The 19902-nt window shown below is 39.7% G+C and overlaps 1 protein-coding gene across 3 annotated transcripts in view; it reads left to right on the top strand.

The window, feature by feature from the left end:
* Positions 1-19902, top strand: part of ZNF385B (zinc finger protein 385B) — a 262176-nt gene that overhangs the window by 124460 nt on the left and 117814 nt on the right. The gene's annotated exons all lie outside the window — the stretch shown is intronic.

Genomic DNA, 19902 nt, shown 5'->3' with positions numbered 1-19902 from the left:
GGTTCAGCATGAAGTAACTTTGATCCAAAGGAAGGAAGCAAAGTGAGAAAAAAATGCGGCATGCTGCAAACTTGGACTCAGACAACATATGAGTCAGTGAAACTTGTAACAAGCTGTTGCTCTCGAATTGGGCTTGTCATCCACAATCAGATTCATCAGGCATCTGTCTAGACCTCTTACATGTACATCGTGATCCAGAGAATTGAAAGTTGCCTACTATTTCCTCTAACACTTCTTACATTTGAAATGGAAGTCATCTTTCACCTGTGAGGACAAATGTAGAGTCACTATCTGTCCCTCCCCCCCCTACCTCTTCCCCACTGAGGCAGGCTCATACAGATATGAATTCTTAGTGTTTACTTTGCTTAGCTATCTAGGCTTTGATCCTCTCTTAGGCATGAACATCACTGTTTAGAAAGTACTATTTAATTTGATCATTACCCTATATTATACATTCATATCAAATACCGTAATTCATACAAACATACAAGAGATAAAACTAGATGCAGCCCATCTTTAGCTGTTCATGGAAACCACATGCCATATAGCAAATCTATACATAATTTACCATTAGCTATAAACAGACTACCCATTGTACCAGCACACCTAATTCATGCAAACTTCTATGCACAATGTTCCATTAAACCCCCAAATATCGTGGGCTTGTGACACACTTCTGCATTCAGCAGCATAATTGCATCTTTGTTCAGCAAACAACTTTCAGCACTGGAAACATAAATTGTCATTGGAGTCCTACTTTGTGTAGCTCTGCAACTATCAACAGAATTTGGATCAAGATGTAGTTTTTAATTTAAAATAGGAATGCCAAGATATTTTATTATTACTAATGATGCATTGCATTTCCACAGAACCTTTCATCCAAAGATGATGTTACATTGGTGCAAAAACCCAAGAGAACAAGATTTGAATCAGGTCGATATTCTGAAGTGCCTGATACTTGAAAGGTGCTAAATATCTGTAGTACATCTTGAATTCAGAGAGATGAAAGTACTGAGCTGTTCTTGGGATTGAATGCTGAGATCTTTATAGCCTGTCCACTCCTGTACTATATTTCATAGTCACCATAATACTCAATCTCTAGATAGACTGCTGTTGCCAAAATACTAGGTATGACAAGTAAATATAGGGCTGTGCAAAGCTTTGGTCACTGATTTGATTCGGTGGAGATTCAGCCCAATTCGGTGGCCAAATCTCCAAATCTGAATCAAATCAGGAGACCCTCTAATCTCTCCAAATCTAATTGGAGCCCTCCTAACCGATTTGGAGAGATTTGGAAAGATTCGACAATTTGGACATAGACACAGCTTTTAAATGTTTTTTCTGCATACCTCAAGGTAGCAGGTGGCTCGTGAATGCTGAAATGCTGGGGTGGATAGAGCATCCCACAGGAGTGCTGGAGAGGTAGGAGGTCCCCAGTGTGGTTAGCAGCAGACCTGTAAGTGTACCAGAAGCATGTCTGGTCCACTTCCAGGTCCGCCAGAGAGAGCATGGGGGGGGACCCCTGTGTGCCACCCTGGCTCAGCGACTGGTGCCTCCTGGGTCAGGGGGGCACCTAGGGTCCCCCTACGGCCAATCACTGAGCCAGGGTGGCACAGGGGGACCCCCGGGGGGCCAGGGGGGCCCCCCCCCCCCCCAGTGCAATTGGTGGCAGACCCAGAAGTGGACCAGAAGTACTTCTGGTCCACATTTGGGTTCACTGCTGAGCATCTGGGGGGCCGCTCTGCACTCCTGTGGGATGCTCCATCCACCCCACCATCACAACATTCACAAGCCGCACCTGATACCTTGAGGTATGTCGAAAAAACATTTAAAGCTGTGTCTATGAATCGTTGATTGTCCTAATCAGCATCAACTCTTCAGATTCGGATTTGACCAAATTGAATTGGGACAGTGATCCAAATCAACTAATCAAATCACTGTCCCTGATTTGGGCCAAGTCTGATTCAAATACGGCCCATTCCACATACCCCTAATAAATAATCTCTTATTTTGATTGTCCATTTATACCTGACATTGATATTCACCCTTTCTAGAGGAACTGACACAGCTGGTGTGCTTGTAGTCTGAACATCTATCATATGCTCCTAAATTATGAGTAACAGTTCCAATATTAATTGTCCCAGCTGTAATTAATTAGTTTGCCATATTTTGCTGCATCAAAATCAGTGAATTTCTTAACCTTTCTCATTTAGATAAGCTATGCTAGATTCAGAGCTGGAGTGGAAGTGATTAGTGTTTCATTAGTATGAGACTTAAAGGAAGACTTGATATTGTCATCTACAAAACCTGTGATTGTATTAGACTTGATCAAAACCTGACAGCCCCAGGCAAAGTGATTGTAAAAAAACATTGATGCCTGTGAATTCTCAACAGTCATGAGTTCTGTCACTGCAGCAGATTATTCCTGTTTTCTACTATTTTTCAAGTACTGATGTCCAAGTATAGACAAGGTTCTTTGGGTGAATCTGATATCTTTTATTAGACCAACTTAAATCGTTGGAAAACAATTATTAAGCAAGCTTTCGGGTTCAAAAACCCTTCATCAGGCTAAGGAAGTTTCAGCAGTTGGTGCAGGCTCTTCCTGGATGGAATGAAAAGTAAAGAAGCCAGAGGCTGGGCTGGTATGCATACAAGACAGATAGTCAGTGAAGAGTCAATGGGTGAGAGAGAGACTGGGGAGGCGGGGGAAAGAGAGAGAAGGGGAATGAAAGTGGAGAGATACCTGGGGAGTCAGATGTCAGGCAGGTTATAATGTGTCATAAATCCAATGTCTATATTTAATCCATGATTTCTAGTATTCAGGAGGTTGATGAAGTGGAATTCATAAGCTCGTCTCTGGGAAGTGTTGTGTAAGTTTCCTTTGAGGATCAGGACTGAGAGATTGGAGAGAGAGTGGTTTACTTGTGAGAAATGTGCCCGCACAGGTAATTGGGTATTTCTATCTTTGATGGATTTCCGGTGTGCATTCATTCTGGTGCGCAGTTGTTGTTTGGTCTCTCCTACGTATTTTCCATCAGGGCATTTGGTGTACTGGATGAGGTATACTACATTCCTGGAGGTGCAGCTGTAAGATCTGGGAATGCTGATGGCTCTGTTGTGGGGTGTAGTAATAGTGGGGGTGGTGGAGATGTGTTGGCAGGTTTTGCATTTCTTGTCATGGCATGTTCTGGATCCTTTTGGTGTGTTCTGGGCCTGAGGAAGTTTGCTTCTGGTGATGAGGTTAGGGAGCTTCGGCGCTTGTTTGAAGGTGAGGATGGGTGGCTCGGGGAAGATCTTTTTACACTTGTTGTCCAAGTGTAGAGCTTTTCATTGTTGGATGAACATTCACTTGAAGATAACAAAGAACATGTGTATGCTATAACTATCAGAATGTAAATCTACAGTTTACCGTAAAGGAAGCAAGTTACACTTCATTCTTGGTTAAGAGGTCTTTCAGTCTCTCTAGGCGCGCACAGAAGTGCAGCTCCCTGTTGTAAACCATGGTGCTTCACAGGAAGTGATGTGAATTACAATAATCCCCTGGACCCAACAGAAATTTGCTGTTGGGTCCCCGGGGGTTAGGGAATCCAGCTATGGCTGCTAGCCTGCAGCTGGTTTCCCCTAGCAATGCCCCTCCTCCTGCCCAGGCCCTGCAGTGTTTTCAAAATGAGAGGGGGGAAAGGGAGCAGAGGGAGGTTATTATAAGGATTCCCCAGCTGGCACTGGAGGGTGGGGTGGGTGGATTGGCACCCTCCCACCTTGGGGGGGTGGGGGGGAGGACTCCAATCCACATGCTCTACCCTCCAGCACTGGGTGAAAAAATCCCAGACCAAACTCCCTTCGCTCCCTTTGCCCCCTCCCATTTTTGAAAACGGCCCCGGAGCAGAGCTTAGCTGTAGTCAGCCCTGCACACAGACCAAAGTTACTGAAGCCATTTTGGATTATCTTCATCAGATTTTTGTGGGATTGGGCCCTTTTAAAGCACTCTGCAGCTGTGCATTTCTGTTTGGTCATGGCTGTAGAGCGCTTTCAGGGGCCAGACCAGGCAAAAACTGTTACTTCTGTCTTTACCTTTTGTGTTGCTTCTTACCCGCGTTCTGTTTACCCCTGTTTATTGTGCTGTAATTTACCAAAATCAAAGGTGGACTTTCAAAAGAGTCATAGCCATTTGGCTGTCAGTGAAAATCAATTTGATTATTTTTTCAAATACTTTCTCTGATCAATTTTCAGTGTAATTTTAAAGAAATACCAGTGTTCTATTAAATGTGGCTTCATCTATTCTGAATTTAACTGATGGCAGGCTTACCACATTCTTTAGGAATCTGTCCTGTTAGGCCCTTGTATGATTCTCTCCTCTTCACTCCTCCCTCCAATCTTTAAATTATTTATGGCTGATGCAATTTGTTGTTTAAAAAAAACCATAAAAAAACAAGCCATAAAAATGTGTCAGCACCCAAAAACACTAAGCTAAAGTTTTAATCTTTATAAGAACAATATACACTTTCCAACAACTTGAAAATTATATGTAGAAATACTATTGTCAGTGTTTTAGGTTATTTTTGGTCTGATGATGTCAGTGGGTAGGCTATCCTCCCTCTGGAATCAAGTTGCAAACACCCTCCTCAAATAGCAATTAGAGCTAAACAGCAATTATAGTACATATGATGTGTTCAGACTTATCACTTGCCTGCTGGCTCTAGCGCCAAATGTCACTAAAGAAGCATGTTGAAATGAAAGAATTATTTAAGTAAACATGGACATCTTATAAATTAAGGTCAGTATTACATCACTCCATTAATAACCTGTTAGGGGTGTTTGCTCACCTTGGGTATGGATATTATATATATGTACATGGAATACAAAATTAATGTAGGATAAAGTTTATTTTGAATAAAAGCGTTTTGGTTACTGGTTAATATAAGCTCTTCTTTTGTAAATTTTCTTACAAATACAATAAACACACAGACAGAGCTCCTTCATCTAATAGCTGATTTACTGAGGGTTAATTTTTCACATGATTGGCCATTTTAAAACCACTCTACAGCTTTGAATGTGTGTTATGTCATGGCTGTAGACTGTTTTCAGGGGCCAGGTCTCATTAAAAATGTAACTTGTGTAAGTGCCCAAAGGTTAGTAAAAGCTTTTTCAGTATTTCCACACCTTCATTTCATTCCCTCCCATCCCCAGGAAGTCAAGAATTATGAGATATACAGAGGGGCTCTGATAACTATCTGGGGAATTGGGGGCAGAATTCAGTGATTATTGATGGGGAGTAGTCTATGGGTATTTCTGAGCACTGGGAAGAGGAGGAAGAGTAATGCCAACGTGATAGCAGGAGTTAGAGACTGGGAAAGGAATGGGAACAAGAGAAGAAGCGTAAGTGCAAAATTACTCTTCTATTGTGATGTCTGTCTCAGGACCTCAGAATTCCTTATAGGTATTAATACAATTAAACCTTTCACTCTGTTGTGAGGCAAGTTTCTGGAGTGCCATTTTAGAGATTGAAAAATAGATATCTGCAGAGGTTATTAGCCTTGCCTGTGGTCAGACAGGCCCTGTGCCATCTTTTCTTCCTTGTTCCTAGTGAGGAAATAGGAATGAAGAAGCTAGAGCACAGGTAGGGATACAGTTGGAGTTGTATCATCATCTACACACAGTTGACATGTATCCCAGCATCTTCATATTGCAGTCTTACTTTCTGTGTCATCTGAATGAGATAGGGATATGGAAGAAGGTAACTAGCTGCAATTCATTCCACATCAGATGCAACTAATACCAAATGAGCAAGGAATGCCTGTAAGAGAACGCACTTTCTTAATTGTATACCTACCTTTCAGTCAGACTGGGATGGTAATAGGCAGTTTCCAGAGAATAAAATGAGATCTAGCATCTGACAGGGTGCATTCAGGTAGACCAGAAGGGGACTGAAATGCAAGCTGCTCTTAAACCATGACATAATGGTGGCAGTATCAGTGAGAGCGGTATTTTTTAGTAAGAACAGGAAAAATAAAGTTCTGTAGAAAGGAAAGCTAAGTGAACATTTATTTTCCTGTGTTCTTTATTTGGGATTGGGAAGATGACAGAAAAAGAAAGCCCAGAACGAAGTACTAAAAATGTCCCGGAAATTATAAGATAATGGAACTAGGCAACGAAGGACACTACATTTGGGAGAGCCTGATATATTTAACAAGAAAAGCAAGGTGTCCCAGAACCAGATAAGGGTTGAAGAAGACCCAGTTGCTGGTGAAACCTGCTGATTTGGAGGACATTTTGAATGAGTAAGGCAGTCCTGAGGAAGAGGTTGATGTTGGCTAAGCTGCAGGCTCAGGCCTTGTTAGAATGATTGGAAGGGGTTAACTGCTAACATTTCTTGAAAACACAGAGGCTGCTAAAATTACTCAACTTGGCAATGCCAAATGCCATAGAAAAGACATGGCATGGTTCACTTGATGTAATCTAATGGAATGGTACCAGGCCCTGAAAGGGCATGAATAATGATACTTGCTACAAGAATGCAATAAACAAGGTAATCAATTATGTGGGAGGATCAGGAGTTACCCCAGCATAACCAAAGGATTTGTGCTTGATGCTGAGCAAGATAATATTAGATGCATGTGTTTTGGAATGTAGGTACATTTTAATAAAAACTGAATTGGTCAGTCATAAGGATGCTCTTAATTGGCTGCATGGAATTGATTCATATTCTGAATTTTAAGGAAGTAGAATACATAAAATACATGACTTGTATAGGAAACTTTGGGATGAATGTATTCTTGTGAAAATCCCTACTGCCACCTGTCCAATCAACTGCCTGATATGATTAAAAGCTATTTTGGTAATAATCTGTCAGCTCATGCTTTGTGTGTTCAAATTCATAGATAAGAGCTTGTACTAGCCGTAACAGACAGAACCAATGGCAAAATTCCCATTGACTTCAATAAGGCTTGGATTTCACCCATAGAACCCAAGAATATTACATATATTAATAGTTACCAGTTTATTTAGTATACAATCCAATGTACTAGACTAGACTATGTTTAGACTATAACACACCACAGTGCTTTCCAATTAAACAAATGGTCTTGTTTGTTTTAGATGTCTTAAAGAAACAAATGACAAATATTTCCACACTACCTACAGATAAAAGCAATTTACAGTTGTATTGCAGCCAGCACATTTCTTCTAAATAAAGTGAAGGATGCTTCTTAATTTATTTAATTGCTGGAGCTTGATACAGAGCCAATTCTAATAAACATGCATTGAAATTAGCATGAAGTTGCTAAGGTTCATTTGGCTTGGGAATATAAATATTGAAAAAGAAATGAGTGGCATGGTACAACACAGCAGCTGTCAAAATGAAACCATATATGGCATGATTGTTTTCCTCATATTCTGTAACTTTTATTGCCCAGGGCCATGGTCAGGACAAAGACTGAAGATAAATAATTTACTGTACAGATCATACAACCTGCAAGTCCAAATATAAGCAGACTGTCTTAGGGTGAAGTTACACATTACATTTAGACCACACTAAGGGCACTTAAAACATGAGTGTATGCACATTAAAGCTTATTAACTCATGCTAAGTGCCCTCTAAGTGTCTCAAAGTAATGCAATTTCAGGTAAGGATTAACTCTGGGCCCTACTTCCTAGCTCATGTTAGGGTAACTTCTGTTTTCTCCACAGTGATAAAATGAGCAACTTGCAATCCTCCAGCATCCCAGGATGTACCACTTCCAATTCCACGCCCCCTCCCTTAATGTATTAACCCTTAATGTGTACCTGCTCACAGCATGTTGTAAGTTTAACACCACTTAACGATCCACAGATTTAGTGTTGTCTAAGATTGACATTTAACTTCACCTTCAAACATACAAAGCCTATAAACGTTTGTCCAAGAGTTGTAGATTAAGAATTCCAACATGATTTTTTCAAGTGACAATATGCAGGCATCTCTCTCACTTTTAACTGCTGCACACTCTCCCCCCCTATTTAGTATAGTACAGGGGTTTTCAATTTTTTTTAATAAGTGTACCCCTGATGGCTAGACGTGCTCTGCCCTCTCCCTGCCCCAGCCCTTCACCTGAGAGGTGGCAGCGCAGGTTGGTGGGTGGCGGTGCTCCATCTTCACCCACCTGTGTGTACCCCCTAGGGCCTTCCCAAGTACCCCCTGGTATAGTAGGTTCCACTTAATCTTATATTGATTATTTTTGTTTCAGCTGCTTGCATCTCTTATAGGAGAAAAATATTTGCTATCTGTTCCTTTAACATTAGGGTGACCATATGGGGCAATGTGAAATCTGGGACACTTCCCCCCCCAGCCTTTCTCAAGTCAGCAGTGCTGCTGCAGGCAGAGGAAGCTGAAGGTGGCATGGGGCAGCTCTGGTATTACTATTCAGGCTGCTAAGGGAGTCAATGGCCTGTTAATGACCTGTTGTTCTTTACTTTCCAGGTGTTAAAAATCATCTCCCCTTTTTAATTGTCATTCTGCTAATCAAACTACCTATTTTAGGGCAATTTTACTATCTGCTAGGGCTTCCTATTTCACAGCTCATACCACTCTGCCTCCTTGCCAGACTGTACTCCATGCCCTGCACATAGGATACTCATTTTAATTCTCACCAGTCAGCCAGGACTGACTTCCAAAATCCAGGACTATGCCAGCAAAACCCGGACATGTGGGCACCCTATTTAAATTTCACCTGGTTAGTCCCATATCAGCTTCTAGCATATTTTAGTTTATTAAACAAACCAAAACAAGAAAAAAAGATAACAAAGACTTGGTTAATCAAACTGTGTTAAAATCAAGCAGTTCAGCGTTAACTTTCATATCAACCATATTGGATCACTTATTTAGCATGTCTAAGAGAAAGCACTGATTTGCCCTTTGCAGAAATTCATGAAGTTATGAAGCTTTAGGATTAAAGTTTATCCCAGACAGCTATAAAACTGGAATATTCTCAGTCCAAAATATCAAGATTAGCAACCAGATGGGTTGACTTTTTTGGTAAGTATGAAACCAAGGCAAATCCTGGCCAAAAATGTCAGAGAATAGCAAGGTCACAGATGCTGAGGCAGCCTTATCAAGTTGTTTTCAGAGGCAAGAGCTAGAGAACCTCCCATGTCCTAGTCAGCTTTAGAAGCAAAAGCAAAAGACTAAGCTTAGTTCCTGCATGAGGAAGACTTGAAAGGATGAAACTTATTTACTTTCTGCTAAACATCAGACTGCTAACTTCCATCAACATCCTCAAAGCATGCTTACCCAAAGAAACATACATTGCAGATAAGGCAGCTTGTACTACATAGCTCTGATATAATTGGAGATGGTTCTGCTTTGAGCAAGGGATTGGACTAGATGACCTCCTGAGGTCCTTTCCAACACTAATTTTCTGTAATTCTATGATTCTCCTGGATAAATCAATGCACTTAATATTGGACAGCATCAGTGGTTGTGAAAAGGCAAAGAACAGACTGATCATCCTAGCTGTCTATAAAAAATGCAGGAACAGACAGAAGACAAAAGCAAAAGAACCCAGGCATTTTAAAGGGAAAGGCAGCTTTCCAGTCATATATACTGCAAACAAAATCATGTGCATGACTGGGGAGATTTTCCTAGACTGGCTGAGAGATTTAACCTTGACATAAAAAAGTGACATATTATCCTTGTTTGTTGATAACTACAGTGCCCATTCACCCAGTACTACTGGAAGACTCAATAACAAGAAATTGGTCTTTCAAATTACAGTGCTACAGCAATTACTTAGCCTTAGGATCACATATTCATTTACAGTTTTAAGGGAATTTACCACTGCCATGATGTACTGAGGATTATCTCAGATACAGATACTAACTCAGACATGAGCAATAATGAAATTGCAAAAAATAGCCTAACTCTCTTGGATGCCTGACTTATGTTCAACAAAGTTTGGAAAAACAAAACAAAACACCATCAGCAACTGTCTTCAATGGGCAAGCTAGATGGCAGAAACAACAAAGATATCTCCAGACCTAGCCAAATGATAGAAGAAGAATTTACCCAGTATGTTTCCTATGACAACAACTTGGTGTACTATGGGAAACCAATTTATGAAGACTTATGCGAAGCTATACTTCAAGAGGAGCCCATAGGGAACCCCGATGATACTGACAGAGATAATGATACCCCAGTGTCTTTCTCCGCAAGCATTACATGTAAAGCTCTAAACACACCCTGCCAATTTAAGGAAGAGAATCACTGTAAAGGCTTCAACAATTTATATCAAACAGAAGACATTTTGTTGAGAAAAAAATATTAGGAAGTGTCTGCAGAAAGACAAGGATAACACATTTACTTTCATGAGACCGTATGTTTTTCTAAATTATCTTCTATCTTGTACTGTAGCATAGGTTATTATTGTATTTATCGTATTTGTCCTTCTTTGCATTGTTTTGGATAAGAAAGTTCAAAATTACATATACGTGCGGGATTTTTTCAGTATAGCGCTACCTTACGATTGGTAATTACAGTCCTAGTGGTGTGGTATTTGTGTTTTTGTCCCATTATGCGTATCTGTATATTCTGCTAATAATAAAATTGCATAATTTTGTTAGCAAAAAAGAGCTATAGAAATAGCTAAACTGTACTGTAATTACTGTACAAAATCCAGGATGGTTTTAGCTGTTTGCTGAGCTGTTTACATGTAAAAGTGCATGTAAAGGGTTTTTTATTGTTTTGATCTATTTTGCTTTTGAAATATTGAAAGTAAAATTTCCTTTCATAAAAAAGATTTTAAAATAAACTTGGTTCCCTTCAATCCTGCTTATTGTTTTTGATATCTGTACTGAACTCTACAGATTGATGACAACAGTTGCATACTAAGAATTATTGAGCTTTCAGTGTGGTAAATACTGAATTTTTAATGATTATGTCTGCATGTCAAATGTATGCATAGTATATATGAATATACATACAGAAATATTTAATGTATTTCATTCCTATTTTTGTATTATGGACAATTTTAATCAGTCATGAGAAATTTAAGAGAGAACAAATGTACCAAGTAGAATATATTAGCAGTTAATAGAAATTAAAATGGTGCATAGTCAGGCTTTAGTATTTTAGTGAGGAACGTTCCATTCCCATAAAGACTTGTGCACACACTAACCTATAAGTAAATACATGTTCCCATATATTCACATTTAATATTAAGCACATGTGCACGTGTTTGTGGGATTATGGTCCAAGGATGTACTAGATTTCATAGCATTTATTATTAGGCTAATGAGAATGGCAAAGGCTCTATTTAAGTTTAATTTTATCCTTTATCTTATATTTTTAAAAGTTCAGCTATTCTACCTGATTCCATTCCTGCAGATATTTGTCATGCTATTTTTTTTAGTGACAAGATTCATTTGGATAAAAACATTTTCTGTTAACATTGTGAGCTTCACATGGAGCAATAATGGGCATATCATTGTACTCTGCACTGTACAAAGACAATTTCCCAGGTCCAAAGCCACATCAGAATTTCCAAAGACATGATGTGAATGAAAATGTGTTGTCTTAATCGCATATAACAAATTTTCTACTAGCATTTGTTAATTAAAATGGTTATTCTGCAGATTCTTCAGAAACTCTTGCTGTATGTTTTTAACTGCATGATCTGCATACAAATAAAGTCTATGCATCTGTTACAAATATTGAATAGTGTACAGAATGTGTTGACAAATTGTATACAATTTTACTTTTTTGTGAAAAAATAAGTAAATTGTGACATCCAAACTCAATGGAAAAGTTCCCGTCACCAGGGCTAGGATGTCCTCCTAGGTTTGCATAATATATTAATAAATTTAGGAGAGTTTTTATATAAGTTTGACATGTAAAAACATTTAATCTCAAGTTATATTACTCTTTGAAACCACATACGGTTATAGAATCCTATAAGTATTCATAATCATAATGCAGTTCTTTGTGGATGGCTGGTAAGAAAAATATTAATTTCAACTCTAAGCATATGGGGAAAATAGCATTTTCATTTCTAGGGACAGAGTGGTGTACGTAGTACATTTATTATATAAATCACGGTTATGTTTAATATCTTAGTTTACAGCTTATTCAGTATGGGTTATGCCCTATGAAATGCTTGCAGGGTTTGTTGTAGCAGTTATATATCAAAAAGGCAAAACCAAAATGGGATCCACAATATTTGGTGCCGCGGTTCCTTCAAAATTTGCTCCTATGCAAAGTCAAGCATGCATTGTGCAGACTTCACTTGTGGCTGATCCTATTATATTTAGTAGGTCAGTAATTACCAATCAGGGTGCCTTGAAATCTTTTCAGGGGTGCTGTCGGGTGCCACACACTGTTAGCACTGTTAGGTGTGCAAACACGATTCACAAGATAAACCCAGAGATTGCCAATAGGAGTCCAGAATATTCTGACATGCTGTGGGCTTTTTGAGTTCTTTGGCATGGAAGAACAGCTCTCATATTTTTCAGTAGTCAGTAACCTAGTAAAATTTAAGAGCTGGCATTTTCTGATGGCTGCCTTGAATCTAATAAGGGGTGCCTTGTGTTTAAAAAGGTTGACAATGACTGTAGTACACATTAGTGCTGTATGAATTAAGTCATTCATGATGCCTTTAGAAATAGCAACTTTGCTATTTCTACAGGTTTAAAATAGTTACTCATGGTTGTCCATAAGAAAACTTCATACTCTTCTGACAATGTGTCAGTGCTAATGTGTCAAATTTCCATTGATGTTTGTCGAAAGTTTCAGAAGTATGACATCAATGCAGTTTCTTGATTGCAAATGATGTGTGTGTATTACCATAGCTCCAATGGTAATTGCATTGACTCTTCAAGGAACTGCATCCTTCATCATTAATGAGTTAACAGTGGTATAGTGCCCTGGGAATATAAAATGCTTAGTATTTTTCCTATTGTCAATGATAAGTTGTGGAAGTGTCTCATACAAGTTGTTTTGATTCAAGTTATTTTTAAAAATAAGCTGCATTACTTAGACAATGGTGCTCTCTCAGGATCATCTTAATTTGCCTTTTGGGAAAATCTGGTAAAGGATTGATCTTGACATTCTTTTTTCTTTTACCTTTGGCAACTGAAAAATCTGGTGAATCAGCTAAATATCTCTAGTAATAGCATATTGCAGACGGGTAATATTTGGGCTGTTTACTGAATTCTGCAGAAAACCAGTGAAATAAAAATGATAGATTGGTTGACATGACGTTTTGTTCATATAGGCATGGCGAAGTTCAGCTCTCTGAAAATTCCTAATGTGGTATCAGTATTTTGATACCTGCACATTTGACATTTTCAGAACTACCGCACATACAGATTTAATTTATTTGTTTTTACTTTATCTCAGTAATTCCTCTGTTCTAGAGTGTGTCTGTGCCATCTTGAAGTGCTCACAGGACACAGCTCTCAAGCACACCCTGCTCTATATGTACCAAACATGGAAGCAAGGCAGTGATGCCTCTTGCAATGCATCTCTTGCCACTATTCTCAAACACACCAGACTTATCTTGAGAACAGTAGCAAGGAACCTTAGAGCCAGTTTCACCACCTCACTTCCAGGATTGGTACACGTAGAGTGGGAGTAGGTAGATGGGGTGTGTTTGAGAGCAATATTCCCATTTCTATAGTGCTCTTAGTATAGACACACCCTTAGATATACATATACATAAACCCTTAGACACATAGACAAACAACACTTACATGTACACTCATACATGCCCACAAACATTTATATGCACCAGAAGCCTATAAACTATTAGGCTGAGAAGGAAGAAAGCTTTTACCTTTAAATGTTTGGGAGGAGTTCAGATAGTATGGTAAGGAATGTCATAAATACCTTGACAGGGAGATTTAAGAACCTTCAAGGGCAATATTTTGAATGTCATTTCTAGAAATACTGACTTCTAATGACAGTAGATGGGATTGGGTCATGTTGCAGGAGGGACACAAACAATTTAGCATAAACTTGAATAGTGACCCAGCTCTGTAGGAAAGAACCCTAATGGTTTATTGTCTGATACGCATTTCATTAGTTGATTTATTTTTTTTAATCAAGGGTGTGTTATAACATTCAGTCTATACCCAGAATTCTTGCCATTTAGTAAAAACTTAAACAAATACCTTTTTCAATGCATGTTGCTTTAGGAGGTAGGTGCTGGAGCTGAGGTAAATTAGCCTAAAAGCTTAGGTGCTGCCTCTGGCTCTGAGCTGCTGATAAAAACACTGAACTCCGTGCTGAAGTAAATATTTTTGACAATGTTCAAAACTTCTTTTGTCAAATTAGTAAACTGTACTGAAAGATTGCGAGCCCTGTAAAAGGTACGTACACACTGAATTTTCACTGTGTAAGATTTAAACCATTCTAACATTTCCCAATTATGCCTCATATTTCCAAACCTTTAAAGGGAAATCATGTAAATTGAGATGACAGTCTCAAGTCAGGGTAGGGTGACTGAGTGCAGAAAGCTAGAGCCTATAATGAATTAACCTAATCTCAGCAAAACCTAAGAGATTACTGTCATCCACCTTGGACAGGCATGGCTTGTTCTAGCAACTGATTTTGAGGGTTTGATTGGATCTTCTGAATAGGCAGACCTAAAAAGAGAAAGCGAGAGAAAGCAGAATTCTCCCATTCTGTTTACACTAGTAATTTCAAATTGCTATCATCTCACACCTTGAACTTTCTGCAGGCAAGAGTTCCTTTAAGTGATGGTGATTAAGTTCTGTCTAGACAAAAATGATTCCTCATATCTGGAAATGGCCAAAGGATTAGAATATGAGAATTTTATGATGGCTAAATGAAAAATTCAAGAGACATTAAGGCTAGGGACAGACGATCAAAAAGCCTGAGCCTGGATTGATTCAATCTTTGCAGGTTAGTCTAACCTTGCTAGACTGTTCTGGTTTGTAACTTGACAGACATTCTCTCTGGACTGAAGAAATGTGGGCACATGCCTGCAGTGCCTCAGGTTAGAATCCAGGGGGTGCTAGAGCCCTGTGTTAGATGTTACTTACACTGCTGAGCCGAGGTGGGGCATGGCCAGGCCCCGGCTGGAATTCTGATTAGGGACATCTGCCTGCACCATCACAGGCTTTTCCCTGCTGGCTGCTCAAGGCAGGGGAGTGTTGCCAGCCCCCAGACTCCTGCTAGCACTCTGAGGTAAGGGGTGTGTGCAATGCATGCATCTGTTGATGATACAGAGGTTTTCGATCTCCCTCCCTGCTTCTTTATACTGTCTGCAGCAAACTGACAGGCAAGCAAGCCAGCATGGAGCTAATAATAGTGTTTATCATGCCATCAGCAAAACAATAACCTGTCTCCATTAGTTAAAACTCTTCTAAAACAGCTTACCAGCTGACCTGTTGATCAGCTCCAAAATGTCCTAAGCCATCACTGTTCTGTCTGCCTGTCCCAGTGAAACTGGAGACACACATAGACACCTCTTGGCATTAGCTACCATATGCCTAGGGTCCATGGAGCTGGGGTCCATGCTGTGGGAAATGGGAGGGAGGTGGGGATTCCTGCTTCAGCAGTGAGCAGCAAGTGGGGTAGGGAAGGGGGGAGCCAGGCAGACCTTGCTGTGCCTACAGTCTCTGCCAGAGCTCCAGCCAGGGAGCAGAGGAGAGGGACCAGCCCTGCTGTGGAGCAGAGAGCCCAGCCTAGCCCAGAGTACATGTCTGGATGCTGGGGGAGTCTGGGACAGACATTGCATAAAGTCTGATGCTACATTCAACCAGGTTTATCTCAAACCAATTTCAGCCATTTTCAAACTGGTTTATGTGCACTGAACATCTGTTCTATTACAGGTTTAAACCAGTTTCTGATCACTTAAACCAGTTTATGTGTAATATCTGTCCCTAGCCTAAATTAGTCTACTAGAGTTCAGCTCCCAACTCTCATTGAAAGTTATTAATAATAGGTATCTAACTTCCACGGTTGTTTTTGAAATTCTGTCCCCTATTGTCTTGGTGTGGCACAAATAAAACTCACAGGACTACAGACAAGGTCAGGATGATCATCAGTACAAGGGGTGGGATTATTTAGGTAAACCCTATTATTTCATTTTCACTCTTCCACAACAGTCACTATTGCTCTTCAGATGCCTTTATTTCAGTGTGAACCACTGTCTTGGATCTGAGGATTTGGTCAGAATATCTGGTTTTCCAAGTAATTTAGAATTGAGTTGAGTTACAAGTTTCATGTCCTTGTATTAGAAGTTTTTATGAAAATATGCAGTATAAGATTACAAGTGAGGTAAACTTAATTTTGGAACAACAAGTTTTAAGGTCTCCTAAATCTATAATTGCCACTTTGGCAGATGTCTCTGTAACGCTTCTGAATCAATTGCACTTCTTAATATGAGGGACTAATAGCACTGGCCCAAGCATGGAATGCCTCTATGGAGAGTCCATAGAGGCATTCCATGCTTGTGAACATTTTAGGCATTTAGGAAAACAGGTGTATATCTGTTTTATCTCCATTAATTGTCTCAACTAAGATAATTGAAAAGGAATATAATGCAAATATAGCATACTGAAAAAATACACTGCCCTTTAAAAAAGTGATGAGTAGTGAGTAATTGCATATAGCAGTATGCAAGTCTGTGCCAGCAGATATTCAAATAATATAAACTAATGAGCCACAATCTTGGCCTTCCCACACTACATAGTAGTTTTGTGAGGCACACCAATCTGCAACTGGACAAGACTTTCTCAGGATTCAAGTTTTGGCTTCTCAGGTCTCTGTCATCTAACACTCTCCCCAGTCCTACACATTGCATGTTTCATTGGAACAGGTAATGTTGCACTGGCACCGTGAAACTTGTCTTGTGTTACTGAGGAGACTGACTGAACTGATGCTTTCCCTCATTGGTATTGCACAGAAACACCACCTTCACCGCCATAGTTTTCTGCTGTCATAGAAGTCAAAGCAGGGTAGTTAAACATGACAGTCTTTGGTAATCATTGCAAAAATCTCAGTGTTTGGATGATTTACAGACAATTTGAAGCCATATGCAGATGATAGCAATGTTATTTAGAGGTACAGTATTTGTTACACATGGAGGTTGGTTGGTTGTTCTCAGACATTTGTGCAGGAGATAAAGTAAGTATGTATCCTAAGAAGAAGTGAAGTGTTCTGCATCTCCAGTTCATATAAGAAACTGTTTTCCTCCAGCCTTTCAGACTGCTATAAAAGCTGTTGAGGGCTCCTATGCTTTGGGAAGGTGTCTTTCTTTGCCTTGTAACTAAAGGTGACTCCTGGAGCAGAGTCTGAGCTGAAGCAGCAACAACACCAGATGAACTAGAAAAATGAGCCACACTTGTAACCAAACATCAAGGAATAAAGTTGTCGGGTAATCTTTTTGGTTTTATTTTTAATCTAAATGCTAGATATTTCTTATGTTACGGAATATATCCTAAAAGTACTCAGAGGAAGAGATTTAATGTGGCTATTATGATAAAAATCTGTATTTTATGATTTTAAGATGGTGTTTAAAATAAGAACTAGGAGGTTGAGGTGTGAATGTATTTACAGAGGATCAGTTATATTTATGCTCAAGATTTACTAGCAGTTTAAAATAATTTGTGTGACATGGTAAATTGTCTTTATCATTAAAATGCTAATGAAATAGTAAGCATTTGCTGAATGTATAATGATAACGAACTTGCCAGCTACATCTTTCTAGTGCTTATATCCCTGTTTAGTTCACATTTGCAAACAGATTTGACTATGGTTTTGTTGGAAATGCATTTGACCTTTAGTAGGAAAGTTTGTGCAAATCTGTGTTCTGCTCTGTGGCCTGATTCTAGAATGAAGTAGTTGTGGCTAGCACTTCTGGTCATCCTGACCTGCTTCTGAAACTGTACTTCACTTGTAACTGAAATATTTATATTCACATATATCCAGATACATCAAAATACATAAATACTGGTTTTTGGTTTTGGTTTTTTGGTGACCTGGAGATAAATGGGACCCTCTTTCTGACTTCAGTGAGTTCTCAAATTGCTCACAAACTATAAATATTTTGTTAGCTATATTTAAATAAGCATTTGACACAGCTTCATTTCTAATACTGGCTGGCAAAAGCTTTTGAAATAAATAATATGTGTCCCCGTAACCAGATAAGTGATTGATAGACATCAGCTTGTACTAACAGATTTCAAATCAACAATGGCTGTAACTTTACCTAATTAGAAGGACAGTGCATAATTAAATACAACGTTGTTTCCATGTGCATGTAATACTGAAATCTGAATTGTAGAAATCTACTTTGGAATCAGCTAGTGAAAAGTATGGACATTTTTGTAGCAGAGAACAATTTCTTTGGTAAATCTTTGCCAGGAAACAGGCATATTGATGCCATGTTCATTGCAGATGTAAAGAGGCCATAGGTACATTAGATAGGCTTTAGCTTCTTTAGGCAAGCAAGGTTCTTTGAGTAGATGTGATATCTTTTACTAGACCAACCGAGTATTTGGAAAAAAGTTGCAGGTGCAGTCACCCTTTTTCAGGCACAGGGAGTCTCTGCTGGTGCCAACTATTCAATTGGTCTAATAAAAGATATTAGGGCTGTGCGAAGCTTCAGTCCCTGATTTAATTCGGCGGAGATTCTGCCCAATCCGGTGGCTGAATCTCCAAATCGAATCTGGAGACCCTTTAATCTCTCCAAATCGAATCAGAACCCTCCAAATTGATTCAGAGATTCAGAAAGATTTGGTGATTCAGAGATAGACACAGCTTTAAATGTTTTTTCTACATACCGCAAGGTAGCAGGCGGCTCATGAATGCTGAGGTGCTGGGGTGGATGGAGCGTCCCACAGGAGCTTGCGGGTGCTCTCCAGCGCACTCAGCAGCAGACCCGGAAGTGGACCAGAAGCACTTGGAGTCCACTTCCAAGTCCACCAGGGAGCACGCTGGCCCCTCCCCCAGTGCCCTCCCCGGCTTGGCGACTGATGCCTCCTGGGTCTGGGGGGGGTACCCAGGGTCCCCCCACAGCCAGTCAGCAAGCCAGGGGCTGCAGGGGAGGCCCCCTGCAGGCTCAGTGGTGGACCCAGAAGTGTACCGGAACTACTTCCAGTCCACTTTCAGGTTCGCCGTCAAGTGTGCAGGGGGCCCCCCCGTGCTTCTGGGGGACACTCTATTCACCCCACCATCTCAGCATTCATGAGCCAAGTCTAGTATCTCAAGGTATGTAGAAAAAATATTTAAAGCTGTGTCTATGGCCAAATCAGCATCGAATCTTCGGATTCGGATTAATCGAAATGTGATCAGTGATCTGAATCATCGAATCGAATCACTGTCCCAGATTCAGGCCAAATCCAAATCTGAATCAAATACGGCCCATTTCGCACACCCCTGAAAGATATCACATCTACTCAAAGAACCTTGCCTGCTTGTGTCCTTAGACTAATATGGCTATAACCAAAAACCTCTTAGCTTCTTGTATCTATTTGAATAAGCACTGACTTACGGTTAATTAGGCACAAATGTCAATGAATTTCACAAGATTATGCAAAACTGAGCATCTAATTTACTTAAACATTTCAAACAAGTCTTCAAATTTAGAAAACATGCTTTTGTTTTATCTGCTATTAGCTCTAGTGGTATCTGCTTCTCTCTGAAACCCGAGGAAGGGCAGTTTTAAGCTTACCTAACTTCTCTTTCAACTATACAGTCAATCCAGTAAAATATATCAAAAAAGTCCCCTTGCTTCAAAAACAGTCAGGTAGTTATCGTAGAATAAATCTTGCCTTCAAGCAGGAGTACAGTAAGGCTGGCATGGCATTACAGCAATCTTCTAAACACTACAGAAGCAAAAAAGGTGGCAAGATCACGGTGTGCCATAAATCTGATACACTTTGACCTTGTTCCTGTGCTGCAGCCAA

This window comes from Alligator sinensis, unplaced genomic scaffold (genome assembly GCF_000455745.1).
Source record: "Alligator sinensis unplaced genomic scaffold, ASM45574v1 scaffold1130_1, whole genome shotgun sequence".
Lineage (NCBI taxonomy): Eukaryota > Metazoa > Chordata > Crocodylia > Alligatoridae > Alligator > Alligator sinensis.
The sequence above is the reverse complement of the archived record's forward strand: the minus strand, read 5'-3'. Positions and strand labels throughout refer to the sequence as shown.